Below are 18986 nucleotides of genomic sequence, written 5' to 3' on the forward strand. Positions count from 1 at the left end.
TTGAAAGCTGGTGGAGCTTAGTATAGATGGCCTAATAGAATGAGTACCACACACTGCTACTATGCCCAAAATTATTTTCCAGGCAAGATGCAGCTAAAAATTATTAGTAATTTGAAAGCTGGTGGAGCTTAGTATAAATGGCATTACAGAATGAGTACCACACACTGATACAGGCCCAAAATTATTTTCCAGGTTAGATACAGCTAAAACTTATTATTAATTTCAAAGCTTAAAATGGTTGGTGAGGTGATTTTAACAAACCCTCAAGCTTTTACTCTCCCCAGGATGACACAGGGGTAGAAAAGTCCTTGCGGATCCATGATTTGTTCATCTTTATGAAAGTGAGTCTGTCTACATTGTCAGTGGACAGCCACGTGCGCATATTTGTTACCAAACCACCAGCAGCGCTGAACACACATTCAGAGAGAACACTGGCTGCGGGTCATGACAAGATCTCAAAGGCGTGAGTGGCGAGCTCCGGCCATTTATCCAGATTGGAAGCCCAAAAAGAGCAAGGGTCCAGTGACACAGTCAAGGCTTCAATGTTCACTTGGAGATACTCCTGTACCATTGTCTCTAGGCGCTGACTATGTGTCTGACTTCTTGTCTCCTGTGGCCTTGCAAAGGATGGGCTAAAAAAGTGGTGAAAGGATTCCGCAAAATTGCTGTTACCAGCAGATACTGTGTTTCTGTTACGGTTTGAGTGCTGAAGACTCGACAGTCTCACGGTTGGCAAGTGAGAACTGTGAGATTCACTACGTGCACCACTGGTATTTTGTGGAAAAGCACATGTAAGATTCTGCAACAGTCTCTGCTGATACTCCTGCATGCGTGAATCCCTTTCTATGGCAGGAATTATTTTGGCAAATTTACTTTTGTACCGGGGATCTAAGAGTGTGGCAACCCAGTAGTCAGGATTATTTCGAATTCTGACAATTCGAGGGTCATGTTGCAGGTAGTGCAGCAAGAAGGCACTCATGTGTCTTGCGCATCCAGGAGCACCAAGTCCCTGTTGTGTTGGTGGCGGGGTAAGAATCATGCTTCCTTACTCTGCCCTCTCCCCCCAACCTCGCACAACAGAAATGTGATCAAGGTCTCCCTCATCTGATGAGTCTTCCATGCCCATCGCCAGTTCGTCCTCCACTTCTTCCTGGGTTCCTGCACCTTCCTCACTAGTTTGGCTGCTACCTTGCGCCGTGGTTAATCCCTCTCCCCCACCATACCATGCCTGCTGCCTTGGTGCTGCCGACCGTCTGGACCTTGCAGATGTTAGCCCTTCCGCATACAACTCCTTCTCCTCTACTTCCTCCACCTCCTCTTGTCCCACCACCTGACTCCGAATTCTGTTTAACATGTGCAGCTAAAAATTATTAGTAATTTGAAAGTTGGTGGAGCTTAGTATAGATGGCCTAATAGAATGAGTACCACACACTGCTACTATGCCCAAAATTATTTTCCAGGTAAGATGCAGCTAAAAATTATTATTAATTTCAAAGCTGGTGGAGCTTGGTATAGATGGCCTAATACAATGAGTACCACACACTGCTACTATGCCCAAAATTATTTTCCGGGCTAGATGCAGCTAAAAATTATTAGTAATTTGAAAGCTGGTGGAGCTTGGTATAGATGGCCTAATAGAATGAGTACCACACACTGCTAATAGGCCCAAAATTATTTTCCGGGCTAGATGCAGCTAAAAATTATTAGTAATTTGAAAGCTGGTGGAGCTTAGTATAGATGGCCTAATAGAATGACTACCACACACTGCTTTTATGCCCAAAATTATTTTCCAGTCAAGGTGCAGCTAAAAATTATTAGTAATTTGAAAGCTGGTGGAGCTTAGTATAGATGGCCTAATAGAATGACTACCACACACTGCTCATATGCCCAAAATTATTTTACAGGCAAGATGCAGCTAAAAATTATTATTAATTTCAAAGCTTGTGGAGCTTGGTATAGATGGCCTAAAACAATGAGTACCACACACTGCTACTATGACCAAAATTATTTTCCGGGCTACATGCTGCTAAAAATTATTATTAATTTCAAAGCTGGTGGAGCTTGGTATAGATGGCCTAATACAATATGTACCACACACTGCTACTAAGCCCAAAATTATTTTCCGGGCTGAATGCAGCTAAAAATTATTAGTGGTTTGAAAGCTGGTGGAGCTTAGTATAGATGGCCTTATACAATGAGTACCACACACTGCTACTATGCCCAAAATTATTTTACAGGCAAGATGCAGCTAAAAATTATTATTAATTTCAAAGCTGTTGGAGCTTAGTATAGATGGCCTAATAGAATGAGTACCACACACTGCTAATATGCCCAAAAGGTTTTACTTGGCTAAGTGCAGTAAAAAATTTGTATTACATACACAGGTGGTGTAGCTTGCAACACAGATAGGCTACTCCACTGACTAACACACACTGCAAGAGGCCCAGAAGGATTTGCTTAGCTAGATTTAGCCAAATGCTGTGAAAAACACTTGCACAGCACTTAAACAGACCTGCCTGGCAAAAAAGTGATAGGAACTGATGTAACCTAGCCCTCAAAAGGGCTGCAATTACAACTAGTCACTACTCCCAACCTATCTGTCTATTTAAGAGCACAGACCTGCCTGCTAAAAGTCGTAGGAAATGCTGGAACCTAGCCCTCAAAGGACTGCAATTAGAACTAGTTCCTACTCCCTAAAACTATCTGTCTATTTAAGAGCAAATTCGCTTGCAATTCACACAGTTACAAAATATAGCACCCACAGCAGCAGCGGTGCCGTCTAACACTCAGCTGCAGCAGTGAGAAAATGGTGGAGATGTGGAAAATGGCTGGGTCTTATAGGGCAAGGACATGTGACATACACAGCCAATGACACATGCCCTTGCTTGTGTGAAAAAAAGCACTGATAGGCTGACAGACTGCAGCTCCCCACTGTAAATGCGGGAAAGAGAAAAAAAATGAAGATCTTCATTATTTCTGCAGAGATCCATCCCATGCCCCTCCCTCCGCACCGCTGTACGCTCAAACTGTGTATTAACATTTATTATCAGCATTACTGTGAAAAAATCCAGTTACGATTTTGGTGCACTAACAGTTATCGAACATAACCTCGAACAGCCTGATTTTTTTAAAATCGTTCGGGTTCGTCGAAAGGCTCGAACACCGCCCAAAACAACTCGAATTTGAGATTGGCAAACAGTTCGATTCGAACACCGCTCATCTCTTCTTGTGAGCTGTGGACAGCTGTGAAAGAGCAGGCAGATCTGTGGCTGAGACCGCTGAACCTACATCCAGGCATGGTCGTGTGTAACAATGGCCGTAACCAGGTGGCGGCTCTGAGGCGAGGCGAGATCACACACGTACCATACCTGGCTCATGTGCTTAACCTCCTCGTTCAGCGGTTTCTTAAATCGTACCCTGAGTTGCCAGATCTGCTCGTCAAAGTACGCCGCCTGTCAGCTCATTTTCGCAAATCGGCTACAGCTTCCGCCGCCCTTGCTGTGTTGCAGCAGAGTTTGCAGCTTCCGGCACACCGACTGGTGTGTGATGTCCCCACACATTGGAACTCTACCCTCCACATGTTGCAAAGGATTTGTGAGCAGAAGAGAGCAGTTGTGGAGTACCAGCTGCAACAAGGCCGTCGATATTCAGGTCAGACTCCACACATAAGACCTCATGAGTGGACCTGGATGTCTGACATATGTACCATCCTGACAAACTTTGAGGAGGCCACCAAGATGGTGAGTGGCGATGACGCCATCATTAGTGTCAGCATCCCACTTGTCTGTCTTTTGCAACGCTCTCTGCAGAGAATTAAAGAGGAGGCATTGCAGCCAGAGTATGATGAGATGGATCAAGAAGCCATAGTGGGCGATTACACACAGCCCAGCCTCTTCTCATCCCAATGTGCATTGGGGGACAATGAGGGAGAGGAGGAGAGAGAACAGGAGCAGTTATCATGCGCAGTAGACGGTAGTACCTGTACAAGTATCTTACTGTCGGTTCAGCGTGGGTGGCCTGAGGACAGGGGGGAGGAGGAGGAGGAGGAGGAGAGCATGGTCAGTCGTCATCTTGGTGAGGACACGGAAATCTTGCCCGTTACCAGTTTGGCATGCATAGCTGACTTTATGTTACGCTGCCTTAACCGTGACCCTCGCGTCGTTAAAATGTTGGGTGACATTTATTACTGGTTGGTGACACTTGTAGACCCCCGCTACAAGGAGAACTTTCACTCTCTTATTCCTGAGGTGGAGAGGTCTACAAAAATGGGCCAGTACCAGAAGGGCCTTGCTGCAGAACTGTTAAAAAAATTCCCATCTGAACACGCTAGCGGCAGAGGTCACAGTTCGTTGACCAACCAAAGCGTACAAGCGAGAGAGAGGCAACTCCAATCCAGCAGAGGCAGTGGAACACTGTCAATGTTCTGGGACAGTTTTCTCAGACCCTCCCTTCGGACAGACCCTGAGGCGCTGGGTACTCTCACATAGAGTGGAAAGTTTCAAAAGATGGTTAGGGAGTACCTTGCCGACCGTACCAGCGTCCTCCGTGATTCCTCTGTGCCTTTTAATTATTGGGAATCCAAGCTGGACACTTGGAATGAACTCGCTCTGTACGCCTTGGAGGTCCTGGCCTGCCCTGCTGCTAGCGTGTTATCGGAGCGTGTTTTTAGTGCCGCTGGGGGAATTATAACTGATAAGTGCACTCACCTGTCAACTGACAATGCTGACAAGCTGACCCTTATCAAAATGAACAAGGGCTGGATTGGGCCAGACTTCTCATCACCACCAAATGACAACAGAGTAACATAAAGTCAAATCCACTCTGTTATTTCGGGAGGTGTATTCATATGCACCGCTTCACACCCACACATGGGTATAGGCTTCCTCATTTCGGCTGTTTTATGTTCTTCTCCTTATCGTCAGCCTCCACCACCACTATACCACCAGGGTGACCGTGGTCCATGTTGCCATTATTGAAAGTTCCTCCGTCCTTATTTTTGTCAGCTTTTGCTTGGAAGGCATAAGCAAAGACTGTGGGAGACCCACTCCCCAATAATGGGAATAATATTTTTAAGATGCTGTACTGTGTGGCTCTTGTAAGGGGCATTAAAACTGTCTTGTTATACGCCTCTGACCTCCACGTCTCTTCTGAGGGGCATTAAAACCGTCTTGTTATACCACTCTGACCTCCACGTCTCTTGTAAAGGGCATTAAAAGCATCTTGTTAAACCACTCTAACCTCCACATCTCTTCTGAGGGGCATTTAAACCGTCTTGTTATACCACTCTGACCTCCACGTCTCTTCTGAGGGGCATTAAAAGCATCTTGTTATACTACTCTGACCTCCACGTCTCTTTTAATGGGCATTAAAAGCATCTTGTTATACCACTCTGACCTCCACGTCTCTTGTAAGGGGCATTAAAAGCATCTTGTTATACCACTCTGAACTCCACGTCTGTTGTAAGGGGCATTAAAAGTATCTTGTTATACCACTCTGACCTCCACATCTCTTGTAAGGGGCATTAAAAGCGTCTTGCTATACCACTCTGACCTCCATGTCTCTTGTAAGGGGCATTAAAAGCAATTTGTTATACCACTCTGACCTCCACATCTCTTGTATGCAGCATTAAAACTGTCTTGTTATACCACTCTGACCTCCACGTCTCTTCTGAGGGGCATTAAAAGCGTCTTGTTATACCACTCTGACCTCCACGTCTCTTCTGAGGGGCATTAAAAGCGTCTTGTTATACCACTCTGACCTCCACGTCTTTTGTAAGGGGCATTAAAACCGTCTTGTTAAGCTACTGGGACCTCCACGAGTCTTCGAACGGGCATTGCATTTCCTCCTAATTTTTTGAAGCTTTTGCTTGGAAGGCATAAGCAAATACTATGGGAGACCCACTCCCCAATAATGGGACTTATGTTTTTAATATGCTGTACTGCATGGCTCTTGTAAGGGGCATTGCAAGTTGCTCCGTCTTAATTTTTTGAAGCTTTTGCTTGGAAGGCATAAGCAAATACTATGGGAGACCCACTCCAGAATAATGGGACTTATGTTTGTAATATGCTGTACTGCATGGCTTTTGTAAGGGGCATTGCAAGTTGCTCCGTCTTAATTTTTGGAATCTTTTGCTTGGAAGGCATAAGCAAATACTATGCAAATACTATGGGAGACCCACTCCCAAATAATGGGACTTATGTTTGTAATATGCTGTGCTGCATGGCTCTTGTAAGGGGCATTGCAAGTTGCTCCATCCTAATTTTTGGAAGCTTTTGCTTGGAAGGCATAAGCAAAAACTATGGGAGACACACTCCCCAATAATGGGAATAATGTTTGTAATATGCTGTACTGCATGGCTCTTGTAAGGGGCATTGCAAGTTGCTCCGTCTTAATTTTTGGAAGCTTTTGCTTGGAAGGCATAAGCAAATACTATGGGAGACCCACTCCCCAATAATGGGACTTATGTTTGTAATATGCTCTACTGCATGGCTCTTGTAAGGGGCATTTCAAGTTGCTCCGTCCTAATTTTTGGAAGCTTTTGCTTGGAAGGCATGAGCAAATACTGTGGGAGACCCACTCCCCAATAATGGGAATAATATTTTTAAGATGCTGTACTGTATGGCTCTTGTAAGGGGCATTATAAGTGTCTTGTTAAGCTACTGTGACCTCCACGTCTATTCCAAGGGGCATTCAAACCATCTTGTTAAGCTACTGGGACCTCCACGTCTTTTCCGAGCGGCATTAAAACCCTCTGGTTAAGCTACTGCGACCTCCACCACTTTTCCGAGGGGCATTAAAACCGTCTTGTTAAGCTTCTGTGACATCCACGTCTCTTCCAAGGGGCATTCAAACCGTCTTGTTAAGCTACTGTGACTTCCACGTCTCTTCAAAGGGGCATTAAAATCATCTTATTAAGCCACTCTGAACTCCACAGCTCTTCCAAGGGCCATTGAAATGTTGTTTTTAATTACCTCTAACGTCCACGACTCTTCCAACGGGCATTGCATTTCCTCCAAATTTTAGTCAGTTTTTGCTTTTCAATGCAAAGGCGAAAACTAAGGGAGACCCACTCCCCAATAATGGGTAGAAGGTTTTTAGTAAGCTGTAATCCACGTCTGTTTCATGGGGCATTGCAGTTCCTCATAATTTTTGGAAAGCCTTCCATTCACTGCTTAGGCCAACAGTGTACAGGACATCCAGTTGCTATAAATGGAAAAAACGGTTTAGTTAGGGCCCTCTGACCTCCATGTCATTTCCAAGGGGCATTGGAGTGCCTCAAAATTTTTGCTAGGCATTGCACTCACTGTATGCCCTATAACTGTGTAGCCGAACTGCTCCTTTTGTTACTGAAACATATCCTACAAGACATATGTGGTTGACTGGCCTGATATTGATATGAATGGTCCCTGTTTCTCCTCCTCTTTCTCCTTTGCCACTACCTCATCCATCATTTATCACCTGAAGCTTTGTTTTAAAGGGAGTCATAGAACTGGAATAGTAGCAGGAAAACATCCAGCAATCCTCAGAGGAGGTAGGATATGCACCAAAACGCTGACCACCTCAGGCCTAGCCGCTACTACATACATGCGTTTGCATTCCAAAAAAACAAAGCAGATGCTAACTTGTATCATCATCATCATGGTCCTCACCTTGGCACTCTCAACTCCCCTGATGGAGAAGCCAGGGCCCACCGGAGTAGTCTGGTTCTCTGGTGGGCTTGTCCAATGCTGCCCTAAAGCAGGCCGGGCTAAGAAAAGTGTGTGGGGGGATGTTCCAAGGAGAAATAAGGGCGGCTGGGGACCGTTTATGGACACCCGGCTGCCCCCAGGCGGCTGGGGATCGTGTGTGGACAACCGGCTGCAGGGCGGCTGGGGACCGAGTGTGGACACACAGGGATAGTTGCAAGTCTGCATCTTCTGATGCGGTAAGGATGACTTCTGATGGGCACACTTTTAGGCAGTGACCTGGGTGTAAGAGATGCTTACAGGGGTCTTCCCCATGCTGTTCCCATGTCTTTTCAGCACTGTATGCATGTGTCACACAGCACATGGCCAGATAAGGTTGTAAAATGTTAAAATTACATTTCCCGGTGAATGCATTTGTCACGGTTGAAAGCAATACAAAAGTGCAAAAACGCATAAAAAATTATACTTGTGAACATAGCCCAAGGTGTGGAGGAGTATTTTTTTGGGGGGGGGTATTTATTTTACCTTATACACAAGTTTTTACCCTGGAAAGGAAGTTCCTTAACATATTTCACAGGAAAGCAGTTTCAGTTTCGTTTTTGAATGTTTTATTGTGAGCCCTTAAAAGTGGCTTACTACCTCTGACCATGTTGTTGAGAGCAGTGACCTGGGCATCAGAAATGCTTCCTGGGGCGATCCCCATGCTGTCCCCATGTCATTTGAGCACTGTCACTATTGTTTTGGGCACTTGTTAGGCTTTTAAAAGACTGCCGGGGGTGTGATGCCAAAAATGCTCGGGTCTCCCTTAGACTAACATTGGGATCGTTGCTCGGGATGAGCACCCGAGTATCACGGCGAGCTCGGCCCAAGCTTCGAGCACCCGAACATTTTAGTGCTCGATCAACACTAGCTGTAACTAATAGGTTACGAATCAATATTAAAATAAAAGAAATCATGGTATATTTCCTTTCATCACAAGTAATGCTCATCTTTCTACTGCTTAGCTTAGAAAGAGTTAAATCACAAAATGCCAGAAGAAGTCAGGTTGCTGAGCGGTCTAAAGTGCTGCGTTCAGCTCACAGTCTCAACTGGAGGCGTGGGTTCGAATAACACTTCTGACATTAGTATTTTCTTTCAAGAAATTGTACAGCTTCACTCCTGTTACTGATTAGTTGGGGGTCTGCTTTATTGGCGGCAATCTCAAACCGAAAACTAAAAGTGACGGGGCTTAGCAAAACCAATTCTCAACGTTGGCACTTTGGCAGTATTACTGGGGGTCCTTGAGTTAAATGTCCTGAATATGTGCTTTCACAAAAGAAAAATACTGTGGATATTAAAATGGGAGGGACTATTTCATCTCTATGTGTTCTCTGTCCCTATTACGGCAGAGAGTGAACCTCCTAAGGTGCTGTCGTGGAAGATTCCTAGAAACTTAATTACCTGTAAGTCTAATTTTAGATTTTTCTACCTCAGGCATAAATAGACTATAAATATACTTAATAAACAAAAGCTAAAAGAGCAGATGAACATAGTTTAACAAGTCTGAAATGCGCATGTGATACTGACATCAAAGTTTCACCACATTTTGGGACAAATGTTTTCACTTTCAACATTAACAATCAGTAGAATATTTTCTCTAAATTTGCATCTCCTTTCTTCACTCCAATTGTTTGCACCTAAGAAAAAATATATCTTGATGCAACATTATGCTTACAAATTGTGTTTTATGCTCAATCATCACCTCTCCTACAGAGACACAGTCAGAATTACCCTGGCGAATTGAGTACATTTAAATATGTAAAAAAAATGCAGAATTGCTGTTTTTTTCTATTCATTCACAAACAGTTAATGTAAGTTCTTAAATATGTACGCAAAATAGCGTGATTTTCAAATATAGATCATCTTGCAAAAACAAGTCAAAGTAAAAATAAAAACATCCAGTTGTGACATTTGCAGTGTGTTGAACATTCGTGAAGCTAAATGTGTCCAGCCGAAATAGCTCAGCTGGGAGAGCGTTAGACTGAAGATCTAAAGGTCCCAGGTTTCGGCAAAAGTTTTCTTCTTCACCCATTAAATTTTAAGCAGAAAATAAACAAAGAATATGGACTGACTGTTTACAGAGAATGTAAAAGTCCTAATCATTATAACTATCTACAGGAAATAAAATGATAGAAACTTGAGAACTGAACACTTTTAACTTTTGAGGAAAATAATATTTTTTGTAATTTTTTCTTCATTCTGGACGTCATCATTTTCTTTTATTTTAGTTTGACTTATATGTATGAGGATTTAAAGGAAACCTGATAGCTAATACGGGCAGCATGTATCAGACACTAGCTGAATGATTTCAGCCATGTATGTTTGACTATGAATCGCTGTGGCATTACTGAGACAAATATGCTTCAAAAATATGCCATGACCAAAGTTGTTTGGGGAAAAAGTCAGAAAGGCAAAAAACACAAGCCCCAACTCAGGACCGTCATCTTTCATTCTAAAAATAGGTGGTTTCCACGTTAATGGTAAGACAAAGAATCCACAGATTTGGCATTTCTCTAGCGAGGAGAGCCCACTTAAAATGTATGGGGTGCTTGTCTCCATAAGCTCAAGCTGGGCAATATCTGGCTTATTTGCAATTCTGGATGTTGCAGAGTGAAAACACCTGTTGGACAAAAATAGTAATTACCAGTGTTGATGAATTCATTGTGAGGAGTAATTTATAAAATGGGATCACTTTGAAGGGGTTTCTGCTGTTTTGGTACTTTTGGAACTCTGCAAAAGTCACCCTCAAAATATTCTTGCAAAATCTGCGTTCCCAAAACCCAAATAGCGCTCTTACTTTCAAAGCCCTGCTGTGTGACCACACAGTAGTTTCTGAAGACATATGGGGCATCACCACATTTCAATGAAATTGAGCAACTTTTGATATTTTCACAAGAAAAACGAAATATTTATTGACCTAAATTTACAATTAATATAAAGTACAATGTGTTACAAAATAACACTATCAGAATCATGGGGATATGTTAAGCATTCCAGTGTTATTGCCACATAAAGTGATACATGTCAGATTTAAAAAACGGTGCTTGTTCATGAAGCTTAAAATTGGCTGTAACTAATAGGTTACGAATCAATATTAAAATAAAAGAAATCATGGTATATTTCCTTTCATCACAAGTAATGCTCATCTTTCTACTACTTAGAAAGTTTTACATAACTAAAGCTAGACGAAGTCAGGCTGGCCGAGCTGTCTAAGGCGCTGCGTTCAGATTGCAGTCTCTCCTGGAGATCTGGGTTCAAATCCCACTTCTGACATTAGCGTTTTCTTTCAAGAAATAGTTAGTTGTTGCTTTGGCATTGGAAAAATCTCTATGTGTTCTCTGTCCCTATTAGGGCAGAGAGTGAACCTCCTAAGGTGCTGTCGTGGAAGATTCCTAGAAACCAAATTACCAGTAAGTCTAATTTCAGATTTTTTTTACCTCAGGCATCAATAGACTAAAAATATACTTAATAAACAAAAGCTAAAAGAGCAGATGAACATAGTTTAACAAGTCTGAAATGCGCATGTGATACTGACATCAAAGTTTCACCACATTTTGGGACAAATGTTTTCACTTTCAACATTAACAATCAGTAGAATATTTTCTCTAAATTTGCATCTCCTATCTTCACTCCAATTGTTTGCACCTAAGAAAAAAATAAAGCTTGATGCAGCATTATGCTTACAAATTGTGTTTTATGCTCAATCATCACCTGTCCTACAGAGACACAGTCAGAATTACCCTGGCGAATTGAGTAAATTTGAAAATGTAAAAAAAATGCAGAATTGCTGTTTTTTTCTATTCATTCACAAAGAATTAATGTAAGTTCTTAAATATGTACGCAAAATAGCGGGACTTTCAAATATAGATAATCTTGCAAAAACAGGTCAAAGTAAAAATAAATACATCCAGTTGTGACATCTACAGTGTGTTGAACATTCCTGAAACTAAAAGTGTCCTGCCGAAATAGCTGAGTTGGGAGAGTGTTAGACTGAAACCCTGGTTCAATCCTGGGTTTCAGCATAAGTTTTTTTCTTCACCCATTAAATTTTAAGCAGAAAATAAACAAAGCATATGGACTGACTGTTTACAGAGAATGTAAAAATCCTAATCATTATAACTATCTACAGGAAATAAAACGATAGAAACTTGAGAACTGAACACTTTTAACTTTTGAGGAAAATAATATTTTTTGTAATTTTTCCTTCATTCTGGACGTCATCACTTTGTTTTATTTTAGTTTGACTTAGCTGTATGAGGATTTAAAGGAAACCTGATAGCTAATACGGGCAGCATGTATCAGACACTAGCTGAATGATTTCAGCCATTTATGTTAGACTATGAATCGCTGTGGCATTACTGAGACAAATATGCTTAAATAATATGCCAGGAGCAAAGCTGTTTGGGGAAAAAGCCAGGAAGGCAAAAAAACACAAGCCCCAACTCTGGATTGTCATCTTTCATTCTAAAAATAGGGGTTTCTACGTTAATGGTAAGACAAAGAATCCACAGATTTGGCATTTCTCTAGCGAGGAGAGCCCACTTAAAATGTATGGGGTGCTTGTCTCCATAAGCGCAAGTTGGGCACTAAACTGGCTTATTTGCAATTCTGGATGTTGCAGAGTGAAAACATATGTTGGACAATAATAGTAATTGCTGGTGTTGATGAATTCATTGTGAGGAGTAATTTATAAAATGGGATCACTTTGGAGGGGTTTCTGCTGTTTTGGTACTTTTGGAACTCCGCAAATGTCACCCTCAAAATATTCTTGCAAAATCTGCATTCCCAAAACCCAAATAGCGCTCTTACTTTCAAAGCCCTGCTGTGTGACCAAACAGTAGTTTCTGAAGACATATGGGGCATCACCGCATTTCAATGAAATTGTGCAACTTTAGATATTTTCACAAGAAAAACTAAATATATATTGACCTAAATTTACCATTAATATAAAGTACAATGTGTTACAAAATATCACTATCAGAATGACGGGGATATGTTAAGCATTCCAGTGTTATTGCCACATAAATTGATACATGTCAGATTTAAAAAACGGTGCTTGGTCATGAAGCTCAAAATTGGCTGTAACTAATAGGTTACAAATCAATATTAAAATAAAAGAAATCATGGCATATTTCCTTTCATCACAAGTAGTGCTCATCTTTCTACTGCTTAGCTTAGAAAGAGTTAAATTACAAAAGCCAGAAGTAGTCAGGATGGCCGAGCGGTCTAAGGCGCTGCGTTCAGGTCGCAGTCTCTTCTGGAGGCGTGGGTTCGAATCCCTCTTCTGACATTAGAATTTTCTTTCAAGAAATTTTACAGCTTCACTCCTGTTACTGATTAGTTGGGGGTCCGCTCTATTGGTGGCAATCACAAATCAATAACTAAAAGTGATGGGGCTTAGCAAAACCAATTCTCAACGTTGGCACTTTGGCAGTATTCCATGGGGTCCTTGAGGCAAATCTTAAATGTTCTGAATTTGTGCTTTCACAAAAGACTTCTGGGAACATCAAATAGTTTCTTTTGTGCATATGTTAGTTGTTGCTTTGGCATCGGAAAAATACTGTTGATAGGAAAATGGGAGGGACTATTTCATCTCTATGTGTTCTCTGTCCCTATTAGGGCAGAGAGTGATCCTCCTAATGTGCTGTCGTGGAAGATTCCTAGAAACCGAATTACCAGTAAGTCTAATTTCAGATTTTTTTACCTCAAGGCATCAATAGACTATATATATACTTAATAAACAAAAGCTAAAAGAGCAGATGAACATAGTTTAACAAGTCTGAAATGCGCATGTGATACTGACATCAAAGTTTCACCACATTTTGGGACAAATGTTTTCACTTTCAACATTAACAATCAGTAGAATATTTTCTCTAAATTTGCATCTCCTATCTTCACTCCAATTGTTTGCACCTAAGAAAAAAATAAAGCTTGATGCAACATTATGCTTACAAATTGTGTTTTATGCTCAATCATCACCTGTCCTACAGAGACACATTCAGAATTACCCTGGCGAATTGAGTAAATTTGAAAATGTAAAAAAAATGCAGAATTGCTGTTTTTTCTATTCATTCACAAAGAATTAATGTAAGTTGTTAAATATGTACGCAAAATAGCGGGACTTTCAAATATTGATAATCTTGCAAAAACAAGTCAAAGTAAAAATAAATACATTACATTCCTGAATCTAAATGTGTCCTGCTGAAATAGCTGAGTTGGGAGAGCGTTAGACTGAAGATCTAAAGGTCCTTGGTTCAATCCCGGGTTTCGGCAAAAGTCTTTTTCTTCACCCATTAAATTTTAAGCAGAAAATAAACAAAGCATATGGACTGACTGTTTACAGAGAATGTAAAAATCCTAATCATTATAACTATCTACAGGAAATAAAATGATAGAAACTTGAGAACTGAACACTTTTAACTTTTGAGGAAAATAATATTTTTTGTAATTTTTCCTTCATTCTGGACGTCATCACTTTGTTTTATTTTAGTTTGACTTAGCTGTATGAGGATTTAAAGGAAACCTGATAGCTAATACGGGAAGCATGTATCAGACACTAGCTGAATGATTTCAGCCATTTATGTTTGACTATGAATCGCTGTGGCATTACTGAGACAAATATGCTTAAATAATATGCCAGGAACAAAGCTGTTTGGGGAAAAAGCCAGGAAGGCAAAAAACACAAGCCCCAACTCAGGACCGTCATCTTTCATTCTAAAAATAGGGGTTTCTACGTTAATGGTAAGACAAAGAATCCACAGATTTGGCATTTCTCTAGCGAGGAGAGCCCACTTAAAATGTATGGGGTGCTTGTCTCCATAAGCGCAAGCTGGGCACTAAACTGGCTTATTTGCAATTCTGGATGTTGCAGAGTGAAAACATATGTTGGACAATAATAGTAATTGCTGGTGTTGATGAATTCATTGTGAGGATTAATTTATAAAATGGGATCACTTTGGAGGGGTTTCTGCTGTTTTGGTACTTTTGGAACTCCGCAAATGTCACCCTCAAAATATTCTTGCAAAATCTGCATTCCCAAAACCCAAATAGCGCTCTTACTTTCAAAGCCCTGCTGTGTGACCAAACAGTAGTTTCTGAAGACATATGGGGCATCACCGCATTTCAAAGAAATTGTGCAACTTTATATATTTTCACAAGAAAAACTAAATATATATTGACCTAAATTTACCATTAATATAAAGTACAAGGTGTTACAAAATAACACTATCAGAATCACGGGGATATGTTAAGCATTCCAGTGTTATTGCCACATAAATTGATACATGTCAGATTTAAAAAATGGTGCTTGGTCATGAAGCTCAAAATTGGCTGTAACTAATAGGTTACAAATCAATATTAAAATAAAAGAAATCATGGCATATTTCCTTTCATCACAAGTAGTGCTCATCTTTCTACTGCTTAGCTTAGAAAGAGTTAAATTACAAAAGCCAGAAGTAGTCAGGATGGCCGAGCGGTCTAAGGCGCTGCGTTCAGGTCGCAGTCTCTTCTGGAGGGGTGGGTTCGAATCCCTCTTCTGACATTAGAATTTTCTTTCAAGAAATTTTACAGCTTCACTCCTGTTACTGATTAGTTGGGGGTCCGCTCTATTGGTGGCAATCTCAAATCGAAAACTAAAAGTGATGGGGCTTAGCAAAACCAATTCTCAACGTTGTCACTTTGGCAGTATTCCATGGGGTCCTTGAGGCAAATCTTAAATGTCCTGAATTTGTGCTTTCGCAAAAGACTTCTGGGAACATCAAATAGTTTCTTTGTGCATATGTTAGTTGTTGCTTTGGCATCAGAAAAATACTGTGGATAGGAAAATGGGAGGGACTATTTCATCTCTATGTGTTCTCTGTCCCGATTAGGGCAGAGTGTGAACCTCCTAAGGTGCTGTCGTGGAAGATTCCTAGAAACCAAATTACCAGTAAGTCTAATTTCAGATTTTTTACTTCAGGCATCAATAGACTATAAATATACTTAATAAACAAAAGCTAAAAGAGCAGATGAACATAGTTTAACAAGTCTGAAAATGCGCATGTGATACTGACATCAAAGTTTCACCACATTTTGGGACAAATGTTTTCACTTTCAACATTAACAATCAGTAGAATATTTTCTCTAAATTTGCATCTCCTTTCTTCACTCCAATTGTTTGCACCTAAGAAAAAAATAAAGCTTGATGCAACATTATGCTTACAAATTGTGTTTTATGCTCAATCATCACCTGTCCTACAGAGACACAGTCAGAATTACCCTGGCGAATTGAGTAAATTTGAAAATGTAAAAAAAATGCAGAATTGCTGTTTTTTCTATTCATTCACAAAGAATTAATGTAAGTTCTTAAATATGTACGCAAAATAGCGGGACTTTCAAATATAGATAATCTTGCAAAAACAAGTCAAAGTAAAAATAAATACATCCAGTTGTGACATTTACAGTGTGTTGAACATTCCTGAAAGTAAACGTGTCCTGCTGAAATAGCTCAGTTGGGAGAGCGTTAGACTGAAGATGTAAAGGTCCCTGGTTTAATCCTCGGTTTCGGCAAAAGTTTTTTTCTTCACCCATTAAATTTTAAGCAGAAAATAAACAAAGCATATGGACTGACTGTTTACAGAGAATGTAAAAATCCTAATCATTATAACTATCTACAGGAAATAAAACGATAGAAACTTGAGAACTGAACACTAGAGATGAGCGGTGTTCGACTAGAACTGTTCGCCAATCTCAAATTCGAGCTGTTTTGGGCGGTGTTCGAGTTGTTCGACGAACCCGAACGATTTGCAAAAAATTCGGCTGTTCGAGGTTATGTTCGATAACTGTTCGTGCACCAAAAGCGTGTCCTGCATGTCTGGCGCTATTTAGAGCACCAATCATGCAGGGATTGTCTGCCACTCACTGTAATGCCACAGCCATGGTGGTTGTGGCATTACAGTGGTTGCCCAAATCGATGGGAACAGTGAAACATGAAAAGCCGGCAATTCAGCAGCGGCATACACCTGTACCCGACAATTTAGAACCGAAAGAATAGGGCATCACACATAGATTAGATAGATAGAAACATGTCAGCCACATATATACGAAGTACAGTGACAGTGTTGCTTACTGTACTTGTCATTTAGCGTAAAGGATTTATTAAAAAATATAATAGTGTTTTCATGCACTGTCTCTTTAAAAAAGCCGGCCGGCAATTCAGCAGCGGTACCCGACAATTTATAACAGACAGAATAGAGCTTCACACATAGATTAGATAGATAGAAACATGTCAGTCACATATATATGAAGTACAGTGATAGTGTTGGTTACTGTACTTGTCATTTAGTATTAAAATAAAGGATTTATTATTAAAAAAATTGGCGTGGGGTTCCCCTTAATTTTAGGCTCTAGCGGAGGTTAAGCAGACGGCTGGGGCAGATGTTTGAAGCCTGGGAAGGGGGTAATACCCACGGAGCTTCCCAGGCTACTAATATCAGCCCCCAGCTGAATACATAGCCTTTACTAGCTATTAAAATGGGGGACACCCCAAAAAAAATGACGTGGGGTCCCCCCTAATTTAATAGCTAGCAAAGGCTAGGCAGACAGCTGGGGGCTGATATTAATAGCCCAGGAAGGGAGCCATGAATATTGGCCCCCTCCCAGGCTAGAAACACCAGCCGTCAGCCGCCCCAGAAATGGCGCATTCATAGGATGCGCCAATTCTGGCACTTAGCCTCGCTCTTCCACGCTGCCCTGGTGCGGTGGCAGGGGGTAATAGGGTTGGGGTTGATGTCAGCTTATAATGCCAGCTGACATCAAGCCCAGGTTAGTAATGGAGAGGCGTCTATAAGACACCCCCATTACTAACCCCATAGTCAAAGTTAAAAAAAACACAAACACCCAGAATAAAGTCCTTTAATTGAAATAAAGACACAATCCTTTATTGTTCTAAATTAAACCATACTTACTGTCACGCCCATTCCAGCTGAAGCCAACGATCTCCTGCAATAAAAGAAAAATAATAAAGCAACCTCATCCTTACCTTTCCATGGTTCCCACGACAGCTTCAGCTCTGCTACATCGAGATGACAGGCTGGACCGCAGCAGAACGCCGCCATCCAGCCTGTCATCCCGCAGACACTGAGAAGCGCAGGCTTGCTTGCGCTGCTCAGCGTCTCTCTGTGACGACATCCAGATGAGCCGAGTTCATGTCCAATGAACTCGGCTCACCTCATGCACGTCACTGAACTCGGCTCACCTCATGCACGTCACTGACAGCGTGGGAAAATTCTCACGCTGAAGCGGTGAGTGCAGGAGAATTCTCCCACGCTGTCAGTGACGTGCATAAGGTGAGCTCATGTCCAATGAACTCAGCTCACCTCCTGCACTTCACTGACAGCGTGGGAGAATTCTCCTGCACTCAGCGCTTCAGCGTGAGAATTCTCCCACGCTGAAGCGCTGAGTGCAGGAGAATTTTCCCACGCTGTCAGTGACGTGCATAAGGTGAGCTCATGTCCAATGAACTCAGCTCACCTCCTGCACGTCACTGACAGCGTGGGAGAATTCTCCTGCACTCAGCGCTTCAGTGTGAGAATTCTCCCACGCTGAAGCGCTGAGTGCAGGAGAATTTTCCCACGCTGTCAGTGACGTGCATGAGGTGAGCCGAGTTCATTGGACATTAACTCGGCTCATCTGGATGCCCTCACAGAGAGACACTGTGGAGCGCAAGCAAGCCTGCGCTTCTCAGTGTCTGCGGTATGAGAGGCTGGATGGCAGCGTTCTGCTGCGGTCCAGCCTGTCATCTCGATGTAGCAGAGCTGAAGCTGTCATGGGAACCATGGAAAGGTAAGGATGATGTTGCTTTATTATTTTTCTTTTATTTCAGGAGATCGTTGGCTTCAGCTGGAATGGGCGTGATGGTAAGTATGGTTTAATTTAGAACAATAAAGAATTGTGTGTTTATTTCAATTAAAGGACTTTTTTCTGGGTGTTGTGTTTTTTTTAAATACTTTACTAGAAATTCATGGCGGTCATGTCTAATATTGGCGTGACCCCATGAATTTCGGGCTTAGGGCCAGCTGATAATGCCAAGCTGGCCCTAACCCCTTTATTACCCAGTGAGCCACCGCACCAGGGCCCTGGATGAGTTGGGTACAGCGCCAGAAGATGGCGCTTCTATGAACGCGCCATTTTCCGGGGTGGCTGCGGACTGCAATTTGTAGCGGGGGGGGGCCCAGAAAGCTTGGGCCTCCCTGCGCTGCAGATTCCAGCCCCCAGCTGCCTAGT

At 41.8% G+C, this 18986-nt stretch overlaps 3 non-coding genes across 3 annotated transcripts; all 3 read left to right on the forward strand.

Moving 5' to 3' along the window:
* Positions 1–12931: 12931 nt before the first annotated feature.
* TRNAL-CAG (transfer RNA leucine (anticodon CAG)) lies at positions 12932–13014 on the forward strand. Its single transcript has one exon. It is a non-coding gene; the product is annotated as a tRNA-Leu (tRNA).
* A 910-nt stretch (positions 13015–13924) lies between these two features.
* TRNAF-GAA (transfer RNA phenylalanine (anticodon GAA)) lies at positions 13925–13997 on the forward strand. Its single transcript has one exon. It is a non-coding gene; the product is annotated as a tRNA-Phe (tRNA).
* Positions 13998–15181: 1184 nt separating this feature from the next.
* On the forward strand, positions 15182–15264 carry TRNAL-CAG (transfer RNA leucine (anticodon CAG)). Its single transcript has one exon. It is a non-coding gene; the product is annotated as a tRNA-Leu (tRNA).
* The last annotated feature ends 3722 nt before the right edge of the window (positions 15265–18986 follow it).

The sequence above is a fragment of the Phyllobates terribilis genome, unplaced genomic scaffold, assembly GCF_046119375.1.
Source record: "Phyllobates terribilis strain yellow unplaced genomic scaffold, ASM4611937v1 Scaffold_65__1_contigs__length_7625178, whole genome shotgun sequence".
NCBI classification, from domain to species: domain Eukaryota; kingdom Metazoa; phylum Chordata; class Amphibia; order Anura; family Dendrobatidae; genus Phyllobates; species Phyllobates terribilis.